Source organism: Ranitomeya imitator, chromosome 2, assembly GCF_032444005.1.
Source record: "Ranitomeya imitator isolate aRanImi1 chromosome 2, aRanImi1.pri, whole genome shotgun sequence".
NCBI lineage: Eukaryota > Metazoa > Chordata > Amphibia > Anura > Dendrobatidae > Ranitomeya > Ranitomeya imitator.
The window spans coordinates 308,911,132-308,928,857 of record NC_091283.1 but is presented as its reverse complement, the minus strand read 5'-3'; the positions used below and the strand labels follow the sequence as shown (position 1 = coordinate 308,928,857).

At 44.5% G+C, this 17,726-nt stretch overlaps 1 pseudogene; it reads left to right on the top strand.

The window, feature by feature from the left end:
* The window catches only part of LOC138666459 (zinc finger protein 420-like), an 88,857-nt pseudogene extending 71,389 nt beyond the window's left edge, over positions 1 to 17,468 (top strand).
* Positions 17,469 to 17,726: the final 258 nt, after the last annotated feature.

The following is a 17,726-nucleotide window of genomic DNA, read 5'->3' as shown; positions in this document are numbered from 1 at the left end:
ACTTCTTGAATGTAGTTTTGAGCACTTTGAGGGGTGCAGTTTTTAGAATGGGGCCATATAGACTCCTCAAACTGACTTCAAATGTGAGGTGGTGCCTAAAAAAATGGTTGCGTAAATTTTGCTGTAAAAATGAGAAATCGCTGGTCAAATTTTAACCCTTATAACTTGCTAGCAAAAAAAATTTTTGTTTCCAAAATTGTGCTGATGTAAAGTAGTATGTGGGTAATGTTATTTATTAACTATTTTGTCACATATCTCTCTTGTTTAACATAATAAAAATTCAAAATTTGAAAATTGCGAAATTTTCTAAATTTTAGCCAAATTTCCATTTTTTTTTCACAAATAAACGCAAAAGTTATCGACCTAAATTTACCACTAACATGAAGCCCAATATGTCATGAAAAAAACAATTTCATAATCGCTAGGATCCGTTGAAGCGTTCCTAAGTTATTACCTCATAAAGGGACACTGGTCAGAATTGCAAAAAACGGCCAGGTCATTAAGGTCAAAATAGGCTGGGTCATGAAGGGGTTAAACACATGTGATAATTAGTTTTTCAGGTGTTTCTAATTAAATCCCAGCCCCCCCAAGGAAGACATTGCGAAATGCGCGTCGGGGCGCGTGGCTACAGATGGACATCTACAGTACAGACCAAAAGTTTGGACACACCTTCTCATTTAAAGATTTTTCTGTATTTTCATTACTATGAAAATTGTACATTCACACTGAAGGCATCAAAACTATGAATAAACACATGTGGAATTATATACTTAACAAAAAAGTGTGCAATAACTGAAATTATGTCTTATATTCTAGGTGGATGACTATATGAAAATAGTCGTGCATTCAGGCTTCCACTATGTGCGCCTAGTGGATCCTGTGCCTCGCGCAGGTATTGTCAACCCACAGGATATTAACTTAAATGTGACCCGACTAAGGTGCTCTGCACACTACAGGGTATGGGTGTGTGGCGTATATATGCACACATGTAAATTGTGTAAACCACATACACCGGTAGGGCCGGCTGAGGACTCAACAGGATCCAAATGAGTTGTGGATGTGGTTCTGCTTTATATGTTGCTGCCCATAAAGATCCGTGGTGGCGGTCCTGGTGTTCAGATGGCAGGAAGGCGGATTAGTGGCAGCTGCGGCACAGCAGGAATGCAAAGAAGCTGCGTAGAGCCAGGGAGAGCCCCGGCTGGTCACGTCCGTGGATACGAGCGGGGGAAGAGTGGCCGTGGGAAAGCCTGGCGTGTGATGAGCAGTGCTGAGGCCAAGAGGGTATCCGATGCGTTTCGAAGGAGTAGCGTCCTTCATCAAGGTTACCGCTAAATGAGACCTCAGTCGGGTCTCATTTAGGTTAATATCCTGTGGGTTGACAATACCTGCCTGAGGCACAGGATCCACTAGGCGCACTTAGTGGAAGCCTGAACGCACGACTATTTTCATACAGTCATCCACCCCTAAACTGCCAGGGTTTTTGTTGCAGCCGCACCTGTTCTGTCCCTGCGGTGTACATCTATGTTCTGGGGTCCAAAAGAGTTTACTTAAAAACAAATGTTTAGCATGTTAAAAATGATAGAATGTGTCTTCTGCTTTTTTATGTTTTTTCTTCTTCTTCCAAGAATTGTTGGTGTCTATTCTTTTTTTAAACATTTTAATATTTGCATTTTTTCTGGTGTCTTTCTTGTAATGTAGGAAAGCCTAAGGCCAGAAATAAACCCCATAAAACACTGTATATGGAGACTTTGGTGTCAAGTACCATATTTTTTGGACAATAAGACGCACTTTTTCCCTCCAAAATTTTAGAGAAAAGGGTGCGTCTTATAGCCCAGATGTACTTTATAGTGGCTATGGGCAGGGGGGAAGTGACAGAGACAGAGGAGCAGGTTACAGTAGGCATGAGCCAGCAGCTGCGGCTAACACGTTTGCCCACTGTTAAAGAACATGAATATTCACTGCTCCCCTCGCCCATAGTCCCTCTCACCCACAATCCCTCTCACTGGGCCTGTGGAGCAGTGAATATTCATTCTCTTTAATAGCGGGCACACATGATCGCCCACCCACTATTAAAGAAAATGAATATTCACTGCTCACCACGCCCAAAAATATGGGCGTGGGGAGCAGTGAATATTCTGGAAGCTAACCTTGGCGTGTGGAGACTACTTACACGTTGTGCGCTGCTTGCACTCTGAAATCAGCTGATTGAATCAAACATGGCGCTGAGCAGAGGGAAGGTGCGTAAAATCGTTTATTTTTTTATGTGAGCAGCGTGATAGGGCCATGTTTACCAGGATTGGGTGGCATCTATATTATGATAATGATGGGAGTCATGTTTACCAAAATGGGGATAGTAGCCATGTACTGTATATGAGGTTGGGGATAGGGGCCATGTATACTATGATGGAGATGGGGGGCCATGTATACTAGGATGGGGATGGTGGCCATGTAAACCAGGATGGGGTGCCATGTATACCAGGCAGGGGTGCCATGTATACCTGGATGGGGCCAGCCATATATACCAGTATGGTTAACCATGTAAACCAGGATGGGGGTGGGGGCCATATACACCAGGATAAGGGGCCATGTATACTCAGTGGGGGGCACGTATACCTGGATTGGTGGCCATATATAACTGAATGAAGACATACATACCATGATAGATGTTATATATACCTGAATGGAGCCACTTATATCAGGATTAGAACATATACAACTCTGGCAAAAATCAAGAGACCACTGCACAGTTTTCTAAAAATCACCATCTCTACATGTCTGACAGCCATTCCATTCCAGGGTCAGTTCATTTCCAACCAAAGTACACCTCATTCTCCTTAATGTGCTTCTGATTTGGTGATCACCTGAACCAAATCTTATTTAGCGAGGGAAAGTATAAAAAAACACTGTTGTGGTCTTCACAATCCTCTTGCAATAGGACAAGCTGGATGACCAAACAAGTGCTAGAAATAGTCCAAAAGTACGGTAATTTGAATGAAAAAATAATTTGTAACCATGTCAAAGAAGTTGAAAAGAAAAGTCCTGAGTGAGGAAAAGATGGGCTCAATTCTGGCTTTCCAGACTGTAGTCCATTACAACAAAGTCAAGCAGCAGACATTGGGGACAACAAAGCTACAGACCGACAGAGGGTGAAAGCGACTCTCCACTGCCCGGGATGACTGTCCTCTTATTCGAATGTCACTCAGCAACCCCAGGATGACATCATGTGACCTACAAAAGGAATGGCAAATAGCAGCTGGGGTGAAGTGTGCGGCAAGAACATTTCATAAGACTCCTAGAGGCAGGCCTCAAGTCATGTAAAGCTAGAAAAAAAGCCTTTCATCAATGAGAAGCAAAGGAGAGCCAGGCTGAAGTTTGCCAAAGACCCTAAGGATTGGACCATAGAGGACTGGAGTAAGGTAATCCTCTGATGTGTCTAATTTTCAGCTTTGCTCAACACCTGGTCGTCTAATAGTTAGACGGAGACCTGGAGAGGCGTACAAGCCACATCGTCTTGCACCCACTGTGACATTTGGTGGAGGATCGGTGATGATCTGGGGATGCTTCAGCAAGGCTGGAATTGGGCAGGTTAATCTTTGCGAAGGAAGTATGAATCAAGCTGCATACAAGGTTATCCACTTTCTTCCTTCTGCTCAGGCAATGCTCCCTTACTCTGGGGGCTGGTTTTTCCAGCAGGAGAATGCCCCATGCCATACAGCTAGGTCAATCAATGTGTGGATGAAGGAGCACCACATCAAGACCCTGTCATGGCTAGCCCAATCTCCAGACCTGAGCCCCCTTGAAAACCTCTTGAATGTAACCAAGAGGAAGATGGATAGTCACAAGCCATCAAACAAAGAACTGCTTAAATTTTTGTTCCAGGAGTGGTATACGGTCACCCAAAAGCAGTGGGAAAGACTGGTGGAAAGCATGCCAAGACGCATGAAACCTGTGATTAAAAATCATGGTTATTCCACCAAATATTCATTTCTGAACTCATCCTAAGTTAAAATATTAGTATTGTTGTTTCTACATGAATAAGAATTTGTTTTCTTTGCATTATTTGAGGTCTGAAAGCACTGTTTCTTTTTATTATTTTGTCAATTTCTCATTTGCTGAAAATAAATACAACATTTTTAGCTTTAAATTTTGGAGACCTGTTGTCAGTACTTTATAAAATTAAACAGTGTACATTTTACTCAAAAACATACCTATAAAGAGAAAAATCAGAGAAACTGAAAATTTTGCAGTGGTCTCGTAATTTTTGCCAGAGCTGTATATATAAAATTTAAAACCTGGGTGCGTCTTATGGTCCAGTGTGTCTTATAATCCAAAAAATATGGTCATTTCAATTTTTTTTATTTTTTATAAAAGCCTGAAACTTATGTGTGTAAATCAGGCATGAGATCTCACGTGATAAAAGATTACAGTGCAGGGAAGACTGGAAACATTCATATAGATGGCTGGTGGTGATGTAGTCAGTGATGGACTCTGGAAAAATATGTTCCTAGAGCCGTAGTAAAAGATGAAGATGTCGTCCTCATCATGAAGTAGTTATTTCTCCTGTCACGTGTAATGAATATCTCCTGCAGTATTGTTAATGCCGATTTCAGGGTCTGTAAATGAATGAGAATTAGCGTTATGGAAGATGAGCCTATGAGAAACGTATTCAGCTGCCGACTCCGAGGAACAAACTATTTGTTGTCTGTGGCCTAAACTTTATTGGTTTTATTAGTAGATGTCAGAGAAAAAACAATGTTGTAAAATAATTAAAAAAAAAACATATTTTTCAGACTATAAGATGCACCGGACCATAAGACCCACCCCAGATTTACAGAAGGAAAATGGGGGGAAAAAAATGTGTCAAATGGTGGTCCGTCATGCAGACGGAAATCAGCTTACCGTGGGAAATCAGTAACGCTGGTGGAGGGTGGTCACAGGGGGGTGTTCGGTGGTCCAGCATATGACTCCTATCGTAGACTGATGTGGTAGGTTCTGTGATTCTTGTGGTGCGGTGGCTCCTCCAACATTTTCTGAAAGCCCGGAGCACCCGCACATCCATTGCTGTGAAGCAGTAGCCTCTGGGAAATCCCATCCCAGGCTGATGAGGCAGGTTTGTCGGTGCTCAGGGTTGCGGGGGCTACGCTGTCATTTTGTGAAAGCCCTCGAACCCCGCACACCCCCACTACTGCAATGCAGTGGCCTTCGGTAAAATGGCCCCTGGGAAAATGCCGCTGCAAATTGAGATCTCGGCTCCAAGATCTCATTTCCCGAGATCTCAATGTGTGCATGTGCCAACCCGGTGGCTTTTTTCCCCAGAGGCCATTTTATCAGGGGCTACCGCATGGCAGCAGTGTGGATGAGCAGTGCTTCGGGCTTTCCAAAAATGTTGGCGGAGCCCCGCACCACTGCACACCGCCGAATACTGCCGCCCCAGCCTAGGAAGGGAGTGTGATCTCCCTGCAGTGTAAGACCGCCGTAGAATCACCCGACTCCTGCTGCCGTCACACTACTTGTAAGTATATTCCGACTAGAAGACGCACCCCCATTTTCCACCCAAACATTTTTTGGGAAAAAGCGCATCTTGCAGTCCGAAAAATACGGTAATTGCTGCTTGGGTCTCCGCCAGACTCTGTATTTTCTGGTCTGTCCCAACGAACTTGTGATTCCTACAGCAAATTAATTGCCAAAGCAGTGAGTAACATAGCCAGTGATTGGTTGCATGGAGGAGATGTCTTACTCAGTAATTCAGCTTATGTTCCAGTCCATACAAGACTAGAGAATACAACATCTACACGTTCTGTCTTCTGAAATGTTTCCCTTGTTATCTCCAGTAATTTTATTATTACACAGAATTTTTTGTAATGATTCATCGTCTCATCGTCTTCCTATTCAGGTCCCTACAATATCCGATCCTTTCAGTAGACATCTTCTATATTAAGAGAATTTTTCCTAACTACCCATCAAGAATGGATATGAAGAGGGACAAGATGGCAGAGAGGATATTACACCTCACCCTAGAGATCCTCTTCCGTCTTACTGGAGAGGTGAGAGATTTTGATAGCGTCACATTACATAATTCTTATTTATGGCAATAAAACTGTTGAACAGAACTCAAGAGATGAGGACTCTGGAAATGTCTGTAGTGAGATTTATTAATGTGTCTCTCCATAACCAGGATTACATAGTAGTGAAGACCTCTAGTGAACGCTGTCAGGCCCCTGTTTCTGAGGGATACGGAAGACCCCTGAGCCCAATCACAATGCCTCCACCTCACCCACTGATACATGAGGACATCAATGACCAAAAGATCCTAGAACTCATCTACAAGATGATTGAGCTGCTGACTGGAGAGGTGACACTGCTGGGAATGCTGGAACATTATACAGTAATGCTATGAAGGGATCGGGGGATGACTGTATCATTGTATGTGTCAGGTTCCTATAAGGTGTCAGGATGTTGCTGTCTATTTCTCCATGGAGGAGTGGGAGTATTTACAATTACACAATAATCTGTATGAGGACATCATGATGGAGGTTCCCCAGCCCCTCGCATCACCAGGTAATAGGATTAAATACACACAGCCTATAATTATCTGTATTATCTGTATGTAAGGAATGAATTCAGTCCCTGTGTGTATTTCCTCCAGATCTATCCAGTAAGAGGACAACACCAGAGAGATGTCCCCGTCCTCTTCTTCCACAGGACTGTAAACAAGAAGATCCCAATGTTCCTCAGGATCATCAGGTAGATGGAGAGAAGGTGTCCTGAGATCTCTCCTATGATGTGTAGACGGCTGTGAAGGTCTTGTACTTAGTCTTGTTTTATCCACCAGTATTTTATTTTTATACTGGTTTCATGAGAACGGTGGAGATGGCAGGATTAGAGCTGATCATAGATGTGACTTTATCCATCTGTCTGTGACTTTTATAATATTTATTTCAGGGTGAAGATCTGACCCATATTAATACTACAGAGACATATGTGAGGGGGGATGAGTGGTGTAAAGAGGAGACTCCTACATATGACTACCCAGGTGAGTAGTGACCACTAACTACAGAGAAGTCACAGATTCTTCTCAGTCACCGGCTGTGGCTGCTTTATCAGTGGTGTAGTTCGGACGTGGCATCATGTGATCCTCATTTTGCGGGTAGAGCATAACATTCTCCTCCATCCGAAAATGTTTAAATGGCTTTGTGAAATTGTGAAAACTCTTTTGTATAGCGCTTACAACCTGCAAGTGTAAGGCGGCCAGGGTGGTAGTCGTGGCAACGAACTGTAGTGTTTCCACACGCTGGCACCCCGCAGATGAAATACAAAGTCCTTTCTGGTGTGTGTGTGTGTTTGTGTGTGTGATGTGTGCAGCAGAGTACTCATTTCAGTTCCCTCGGTTTCTTTCACTCCAGCTTCAGGATTCCAGGTTCCTTAAAACACTGCAGTGTCACAGTCCTTTTCAAACAGTTCGACTTTACTGATAACATAGGCACCCATCACTTTTGCAGCACATTTCACACAAAGCATCATATCTTGCACGTTCCCTGCCTTCTGGGCAGACTCAATTTCCTCTATAACCTTTCCTTCTTCTCTCCCGGCAATCCATGCAATTTTTGTGGACAATCTGTGCCCCTTCCGTACTACCTGCATCACCAGCTCCCTGTCAGCCTCTTGTCCGATTCCATCTTGCAAAGGTGCCAGGAGTTCCATCTTACTAACTCCAGCCCCAGTCGTAGACCCCAGAACCGCCCTGAGGATGATCCTATTGAGCTGATGCCTGACTGTTCTATTCTCCAGCCTGGGGCCCCTTATTGCCATCTGCAGCTTTACCCCCAGGACCTGTAGCTGTCTCATACACTGCATGCATCCTGCCCTTGGCACGGCTGCCCGGGTGTCTGTCTCTAATCAGGAAGTATCCTGATTATACTTCCCTGCTCCTTGCTGTACCTCCCCTTTAGTTAACCCCTGTGCTGCCTATCTCCTGCTCTATTCTATGATATCATCTATCACTACTGTGCCCCCATCTATTCTAGCCCCACTACACTTCTAGCCTATCCTGTATCCTATTCTAGCCCTAATCCTATAAACAGTACCCATTGAGTATATTTACATATAAATATATATACAGTACAGACCAAAAGTTTGGACACACCTTCTCATTTAAAGATTTTTCTGTATTTTCATGACTATGAAAATTGTAAATTCACACTGAAGGCATCAAAACTATGAATTAACACATGTGGAATTATATACTTAACAAAAACAAAGTGAAACAACTGAAAATGTCTTATATTCTAGGTTCTTCAAAGTAGCCACCTTTTGCTTTGATGACTGCTTTGAACACTCTTGGCATTCTCTTGATGAGCTTCAAGAGGTAGTCACCGGAAATGGTCTTCCAACAAACTTGAAGGAGTTCCCAGAGATGCTTAGCACTTGTTGGCCCTTTTGCCTTCACTCTGCGGTTCAGCTCACCCCAAACCTTCTTGATTGGGTTCAGGTCTGGTGATTGTGGAGGCCAGGTCATCTGGCGTAGCACCCCATCACTCTCCTTCTTGGTCAAATAGTCTTTACACAGCCTGGAGGTGTGTTTGGGGTCATTGTCCTGTTGAAAAATAAATGATGGTCCAACTAAATGCAAACCGGGTGGAATAGCATGCCTGCAGGAGATGTGTTGGCATGACTCGAGTCCTGGTTTCATAGATTCACTCCATATCATAAATTACATTATGTTTTCAATCATAAGGAATTCAGATTACTGCACAATCTCTCCTGAAATGGGGGCACTAATACTTTCTCTACTCTTCTGGTCAGGACTCAGTAGCTCCAATGGTCCACCATAAACGAGTGCAACTCCAGTTTAATGTTGGAGTTCTCCCCTCGTACATACTTTTTTGGGGGAGATGTAACATATTTTTTGTTCTATGTTTTTTTTTTTACATGTTCATTCTGGTTGATACTTTGATTGTGGTAGGTTTAGCCTGCCTCAGTTAGGTGAGTTTGTAAGTTTGGAACTCCCTGGTATCTTTTTTTTTTTTTAAAGTCTCCATTACCTCTTCCAAATGTGCGAGATCTAAATTGAAGATGCCCCAGCTCTGCAGTATCATAAAAAGTTCTCTTTAAATGTCTAATATTTTTTTCTTGAATCTCATCTGATAGAGAATATTGGCCCTTATGATAGTTTAGATTGCCAAGAGCCACCGAGCACCATACTCTAATTACTCCAGAGAGTTGATACGACTACTCATATTTTACTGATGAAGACTGTTGAGTTTGAACATTTTGATAGATGTTATTGTCCTTAGTCACAGTTTTTGACTACAGTGGTTACTGCCCAACATACTCCCATTTTTCACATCTGACTTTTCGTTTTTTGCGGTGATAACTTTAGAATTCTTCACAAAGGATAATAGGAAACAAATGGACCTCACAAATTATTTTCCAACCTCTCTTGAATCCAACAATACGCTGTATACGGTTGTACACTACTGTCTGGGCACATGGCAGGGTTAAGAAGGGAAGGAGCACCATTTAGCTATTTGAATGCATATCTTGTTGGAATAGATTCTAGACACAATGTATTGGTTACCTGGCAGCTCAAAATGTGGCTACCACAATCAGGCTTGGCACTATCTACTCAGCTTTGCAGATCCCAAGGATTGCCTTGCTCAACATTCTTTACATGGATCTGTTCTTACACAAAGATCCCTAGGCTTGGGCCATGATGTTACCTGCTGTTCTGTGGAGTGAGGTGGGATGACGAATAGTCAAGTAGTTGGGTCAGATCCACGAGGGCAGAGAAAATACAAAATCATAAGAAGCAAGATTAAGGGGTCACAGCAGCTTAGCACAGAGAAGACTGATCCAGAGGAGAACAAGGCTGTATCTGGCATCTTCCTGCAATTTGCTTTGAGCTTTAGTAGGGTGGGGTGCTTTCCAATTGGCGAAAGCAGGAAGCAGATTACTCCAGATGGACAGCACACACACCCATAATGCCTAACTGGATGGTACTTGTCACGGGGCTACCGCGACATAGAGGTTCCAGAGAACCGCAGCGCTCTGGGCCTCGTTCACACACAGTGAACAGAAGCTCTTCACCTGTGTTCTGACGTGTGTGCCAGCAGTGCAGGAGTTAACCTTATTGCTGAGAGCTGGGTCTCTCTCAGCTGAAGTGGATTTTGTGATCTGCTCCTCTATATAGACCCAGTCCTGACTTCAAGCTATTGTCAGTGATCAGATCTACTGCCTGGCTTGGAGGTTGAAGGAGCGTAGTGTTGGTGTTGGAGGTTTATTTACAGAGATTGGTGTCTGCTGTTTTTGTTGCATGTTAAACCTGTTTTCCTTCCTAAGTTTATTCCTTCTCTTCCCATCTCTGTGTTTCCTCTGTGGTTGTGTGAGCATTTGGTGAGTTTGAGACTTTTAGTTACCTTGTCTGTATACCCTGTTATTTGTTGTATTATTACACTGGTGCAGTCCACCTCCTTTGGGGGAGAGGGGGCCACTGATAAAGCCTGCACAGGAGACAGGGACACGCTGGCGGCTCGGGCCTCCTAACCATCATAGGTACCCCCGAGATAAGGGAAAGCCAGGGCCCCATTAAAGTGGTAGGGCCAGGTGCGGGTCCCAGTATGCCGTCCTGCCCCTTTATCGCCGCTTACAGCGTGACAGTACTACAGTTCACAGCAACCCTAATCTAAGTGCCTGAACAGAGCCTGCACCATACAGAGCTTCTGGTTCCGATATCTCCTCCATCCCCAGTGCTGCCTGCAGAATGAATGAGGCCATGCCTGGTGACAGAAGTAGAGGTGGCAGATGTGGATCCCAGGCGAGATGGTACACGCCATTTTCACAAGCCTTAATATGACAAAATGCAGGAAACCAGAGCAGTTTAAAACCTCATAAAGTGACTCAATTTTGGAAATGATTGAGTCACCCCCAGGGCAGTGGGGTACTCTGTATCGGGTCCGGTCTCGAGGGGGAATGTCACGGTGGCTGCGATCCGGTCCGTGGCCCTGGGCCTCAACGTTAAAGGGGAACGGTCTTTTAAGGGAAAAGTGTCTAAAGTCAGTTGTGATGCCACCTGTGGAGTTCGGTCAATAGTGGGACCGACGCTGCATTAAAGGTGTCCTCTGGGGGATGTGTTGGCAGCACTGATGTTACTCTTCCCACAGGTGAAGCAGGGTTCTAAGATGTAAGGCGTGGATGTTATGTGCTGGTGAATAAAATAGGACATAAGTTGTAAGTCTTTGCCTGGTTTACTGCAGTTGGCTGGCCACAGTCCAGGGCACCAGGCACAGGTGGTGGTATGGTCCGGCCAGCTCAGAGGCAATGGAGGGTCCCCTTCTCCAGGTGAGGTCCATGAGCCTTTCCTCTAGCGCCTGTTAAAGATGAAGTCCTTGCTGCCTGAAATTTCCTACAGGGTTCTCCACTTTCCCCCTGTCCTGGGACAGGTACCTGCACGACGGGCAGTTTGAGCTGTTTTACAGGGACTCTATCATGCCCCGAGCTCCTTAGGTGCTGCTGCGTCTCAGGTAAGGTGTGGGCCAATTATATACAGTTCCTGGCCCTCCGGTTCTGCTCTGTGTCCTAGAGTTCCACAAAAGCCTCGGGCTCCCGGTACCTGGTTCCTGCGCTATGGCTCTGAGGGTGCCCGGTCACAGTTCCCCTCTGAGCCCTGTTCATACCCTTTGGTCCTTTCCTCTCCAGGTACTCCACATCAACCCTCCAGGTTCTTTCTCCTTTCCCAGAGGCTGCAGCTCCCTCGTGGCTGTCACATCTCTCTGCGTCTCTCCTAGACGTCCGTCCACTTCATTGTTCCTCTCCAACTAACCTAACTCCTTCTCCAGGTCAGGATACGTATAGCTGGGGGACGCTCCCCTGGAATCAGAATGTGTTGCATGTGGGTGCCTTACCTGGTGAAGAGAACTCCCTTGCCTCTGATCATGACATTACCTTCCTCGAAGGAAAAGCAACATCACTGTAGCAACCGGTTACCTGGGGTGCTACATTAACCTTCAGTGAATTAATCTATAGTAGTGACTATTTTGACTCCACAGCAACTTTCCAAAAATTAGCACGCAGTGGATGTTGGAGAGTGAAAACTGCGAATATACCATTTTATTACTCACCACATAGTGCCCATATTGTGCTCCAAGAGACACACACCGTAAATTAAGTGGGTTCTTCTCACAATAATAATGACAACTACATGGGTCCTAATTTTGATTTGGGCAAACTGAAAGGCTCAGAAGCGATGGGAAGATTTGACTTTGTGAAAATGGATATACCGTATATACTCGAGTATAAGCCGACCCGAGTATAAGCCAACCCCCCTAATTTTGCCACAAAAAACTGGGAAAACGTATTGACTCGAGTATAAGCCTAGGGTGGAAAATGCAGCAGCTACCGATGAATTTCAAAAATAAAAATAGATGCTCCATACCGTTCATTATGGCCCCATAGCTGTGCCATATAGTGCTTGCACCGTTCATTATTGCCCCATAGATGTACCATAGAAAGGTGTGCCATATAGTGCTCTGCACCGTTCATTATTGCCCCATAGCTGTGCCATATAGTGCTCTGCACCGTTCATTCTTGCCCCCTAGCTGTGCCATATAGTGCTCTGCACCATTCATTCTTGCCCCATAGCTTTGCCATATAGTGCTCTGCACCGTTCATTCTTGCCCCATAGCTCTGCCATATAGTGCTCTGCACCGTTCATTCTTGCCCCCTAGCTGTGCCATATAGTGCTCTGCACCGTTCATTCTTGCCCCCTAGCTGTGCCATATAGTGCTCTGCACCGTTCATTCTTGCCCCATAGCTCTGCCATATAGTGCTCTGCACCGTTCAATATTGTCCCATAGCTGTGCCATATAGTGCTCTGCACCGTTCATTCTTGCTCCATAGCTGTGCCATATAGTGCTCTGCACCGTTCATTCTTGCACCCTAGCTGTGCCATATAGTGCTCTGCACCGTTCATTCTTGCCCCATAGCTCTGCCATATAGTGCTCTGCACCGTTCATTCTTGCCCCATAGCTCTGCCATATATTGCTCTGCACCGTTCATTTTTACCCCATAGATGCTCCATATAGTGCTCTGCACCGTTCATTTTTGCCCCATAGCTGTGCTATATAGTGCTCTGCACCGTTCATTCTTGCCCCATAGCTGTGCCATATAGTGCTCTGCACCGTTCATTCTTGCCCCATAGCTGTGCCATATAGTGCTCTGCACCGTTCATTATTGCCCCATATATGCTCCTTATAAAGCTGTGCCATTGCTGCTGCTGCTGCAATAATTAAAAAAAAAAGCCATACTCACCTCTCTTGCTTGCAGCTCCCGGCGTCCGGTCCCGGCGTCTCTCCGCACTGACTGATCAGGCAGAGGGCGGCGCGCACACTATATGCGTCATCGCGCCCTCTGACCTGCACAGTCAGAGCGCAGAGATGCCGGAAGACAGAGCGGCGCCGGGAAAATGGAGCGACGCCCGGCGTGTGGAACGCGGACAGGTGAATATAAAATACTCACCTAGTCCCGGCGCTCCTGACGCTGCCCCTGCCTGTCACACTGTCTTCGGGTGCCGCAGCTCTTCCTGTCAGTGGTCACTGGCACTGATCAGAGGAATGAATATGTGGCTCCACCCCTATGGGAGTGGAGTCCATATTCAGTTCTCTAATGAACGGTCCCACGTGACCGCTGACAGGAAGAGCTGCGGCACCCAGAGACAGTGTGACAGGCAGGGGCAGCGTCAGGAGCGCCAGGACTAGGTAAGTATGCCTCAGCGCCCTCTCCCCCTCACCCGCCGACCCTACCGCCCACCGTGACTCGAGTATAAGCCGAGAGGGGCACTTTCAGCCCAAAAATTTGGGCTGAAAATCTCGGCTTATACTCGAGTATATAAGGTAGATGGATTGGTTTATAAAAGTCATAATGCTATTTGAACATTTCCAATGAAGAAGAACTCGCCACCTCTCGTGGCAGACTGTTTCACTCATTGATCACCCTCACTGTCAAAAGGATTTTTTCGAATATCCAATCTGTGTCTCCTCCAATTCAGTTTTATCCCATTGCTTCTAGTCTTTCCTTGTGCAAATGAGAATAAATCAATAAAGCTATTTTTACATACCGTATATACTCGAGCATAAGCCGATCCGTATATAAGGTGAGTCACCTAATTTTACCTAAAAAAAGTGGGAAACTTATTGACTCGAGTATAAGCCGGGTATGCATTGTCCCCTCATCCCTATCCTTGTATGCGTGGCTCCTCATTCCTATCCTTGTATGCAAGGCTCCTTATCCCTATCCTGGTATGATTGGCCCCCATCGCTATCCTTGTATGCATAGTCCCATCCCTATCCTTGTATGCACGGCCCCATCCCTATCCTTGAATGCACGGCCCCATCCCTATCCTTGTATACACGGCCCCATCCCTATCCTTGTATGCACGGCCCCATCCCTATCCATGTATGCATGGCTCCACCCCTATCTTTGTATGCATGGGCCCCATCATTATCCTTGTATGCACGGCCCCATCCCTATCCTTGTATGCACAGCCCCATCCCTATCCATGTATGCACGGCCCCATCCCTATCCTTGTATGCACGGCCCCATTCCTATCCTTGTATGCATGGCTCTACCCCTATCCTTGTATGCATGGGCTTCATCCCTATCCTTGTATGCACGGCCCCATCCCTATCCTTGTATGATTGGCCTCCATCAAAAAACATAAAAAAATAAACCATTACACTTACCTTCCTTCGCTCCCTCGCAGCGTCTTGTCTCGATGCCAGCAGCTGCTTTATGCTTGTAAGCATTGCATGGCAGGGAAGTCATGCGCTGCTCACAAGCAGAGCACGACTTCCGGAATACTCACCGCTCCCAACGCCTGAACTGTGTGTGTGGGGCAGTGAGTATTAAGTAGCGCACACAGCGTCAACCGCCAGGCGGTCATGTGTGCCACTACTTAAGAGAAATTAATATTCAGAATGAATATTCATCTCTGTTAAGTAGCGGCACACGTGACCTCCCGGCAGCTGCAGGACCGGCTGCTGCAGCTGACACTGCGCGAGCTTTTACAGAGAAATGAATATTAATTTCTTTTTAGCAGCGGGCACCGCAGTTACCTGCAGCAGCCGGGTCCTACCTCTGTGACCCGCTGCTCTGCCGCTGCCTCTCCCCCTCCATGTTCTGGACACCTCACTCGAGTATAAGCTGAGGGGGGGGATTTCAGCACAAAAAATATGCTGAAAACCTCTACTTATACTTGAGTATATACATCAACTTACCATTTTTATAGACAGTTTTAGGAGAAATGTTCAAAAATATAAAGTTCAAGGATATTTTATTGAAAAATAATTGGTTTTATTCTTGACAGATGACTGTACCTGGAGATCAGAGGGACAGCTGACATCTTCAATTTTAAAATCAGATGATCTTGAGATCTCACAGGATACAATTGAAGTGAATGCCATTAGTATATCTGGAGTATCATCCCTTCACAGCAAAGATCTGTCATCTGATTCAATACCGACTACTAAGGAAAATCAAAAACCCAAAAGAGGCATTAAAAAACAAACAGCTCCTAAAGCAAGGAAGTCCTTTTCATGTTCAGAATGTGGGAAATGTTTTAATTGGAAACATCATCTTGATCGACACCAAAGAATCCACACAGGAGAAAAGCCTTTTTCCTGTTCGGAATGTGGGAAATGCTTTATCCACAAAGTGAATCTTGATAGCCACCAGAGAAACCACACAGGGGATAAGCCTTTTTCATGTTTAGAATGTGGAAAATCTTTTGTGACGAAATCACATCTTGTTAGACACCAGAAACTCCACACAGGGGAGAAGCCTTTTTTCTGTTCAGAATGTGGAAAATGTTTTGTGACAAAATCACATCTTGTTACACACCAGAAACTCCACACAGGGGAGAAGCCTTTTTTCTGTTCAGAATGTGGAAAATGTTTTGTGACAAAATCAGTTCTTGTTATACACCAGAAACTCCACACAGGGGAGAAGCCTTTTTCATGTTCAAAATGTGGGAAATGTTTTATCCGGAAAACGCATCTTGATAGCCACCAGAAAACCCACACAGGGGAGAAGCCTTTTTTCTGTTCAGAATGTGGAAAATGTTTTGTGACAAAATCAGATCTTGTTAGACACCAGAGACTCCACACAGGGGAGAAGCCTTTTTTTTGTTCAGAATGTGGAAAATGTTTTGCAGAGAAATATCTCCTTGTTAGACACCAGAGAACCCACACAGGGCAGAAGCCTTTTTCCTGTTCAGAATGTGGAAAATGTTTTGTGATGAAATCAGATCTTGTTAGACACCAGAGACGCCACGCAGGGGAGAAGCCTTTTTCCTGTTCAGAATGTGGAAAATGTTTTGTGATGAAATCAGATCTTGTTAGACACCAGAGAACCCACACAGGGCAGAAGCCTTTTTCCTGTTCATAATGTGGAAAACGTTTTGTGAAGAAATCCGATCTTGTTAGACACCAGAGACTCCACACAAGGGAGAAGCCTTTTTCATGTTCAGAATGTGGAAAGTATTTTGTAGCCCTGCTCTATGTAGCAGAAGCAATCACACAAGTGCAGCTTCTAGTCTCCCATGGGGACTATTGAAGCAAGTAGATAGTTAAAAAAAATGTTTTAAAAATATAAAAAAATAAAAAAATATAAAAGTTATATCACCCCTTCTCCCCCCATTCAAAAAAATAAAAAAAACAAATATACACATATTTGGGATCACCGCGTTCAGAATCGCCTGCTCTATCAATATATAAAAATAATTTATCCAATCAGTAAACTGTGTAGCGAGAAAAAAAATTGAAACGCCAGAATTATGTTTTTTTGGTCGGTGCAACATTGCAATAAAATGCAAAATTGCAATCAAAAGATCGTATCTACACCAAAATGGTAACAACAAAAACGTCAGACCGGTACGCAAAAAATAAGCTCTCATCCAGCCCCAGGTCCCGAAAAATTGAGACGCTATGGGTCTCGGAAAATGGCAACTTTTTTTTTTTTTTTTTTACAAACTTTGGAATTTTTTTTCACCACTTAAATAAAGAAGTTTAGTGTCTGTGAGCTTGTAATGACCTGGAGAATCATAATGTCAGGTCAGTTTTAGCATTTAGTAAACATGGTAAAAAAAAAAACTAAAATAAACTGTTGTGGAATTGCACTTTTCTTGCAATTTCACAGCATTTGCATTTTTTTTTCCCATTTTCGCTTACATGGTATGGTAAAATAAATGGTGCCTTTCAAAAGTACAACTTGTCCTACAAAAAACAAGTCCTCACATGGACATATTGACGGAAAAATATAAAAGCTATGGCTGTGTGGATCAGGGGAACAAAAAATGGAAACTCAAAAACAGAAATAACCCTGGTTCTTAAAGGGTTAAATAGACCAATCATGAGGAATAAGAAGGGGTTGTCCTAGTAGTGGACAACCCTTTTAAAGGGACACTGTCACCTGAATTTGGAGGGAACAATCTTCAGCCATGGAGGCGGGGTTTTTGATTCACCCTTTCCTTACCCGCTGGCTGCATGATGGCTGCAATATTGGATTGAAGTTCATTCTCTGTCCTCCATAGTACACGCCAGCGCAAGGCAAGATTGCACTGTGCAGGCATGTACTACGGAGGACAAAGAATGAACTTCTATCCAATATTGCAGCCAGCATGCAGCCAGCGGGTAAGGAAATGGTGACTCAAACACCGAAAAACCCCGCCTCCATGG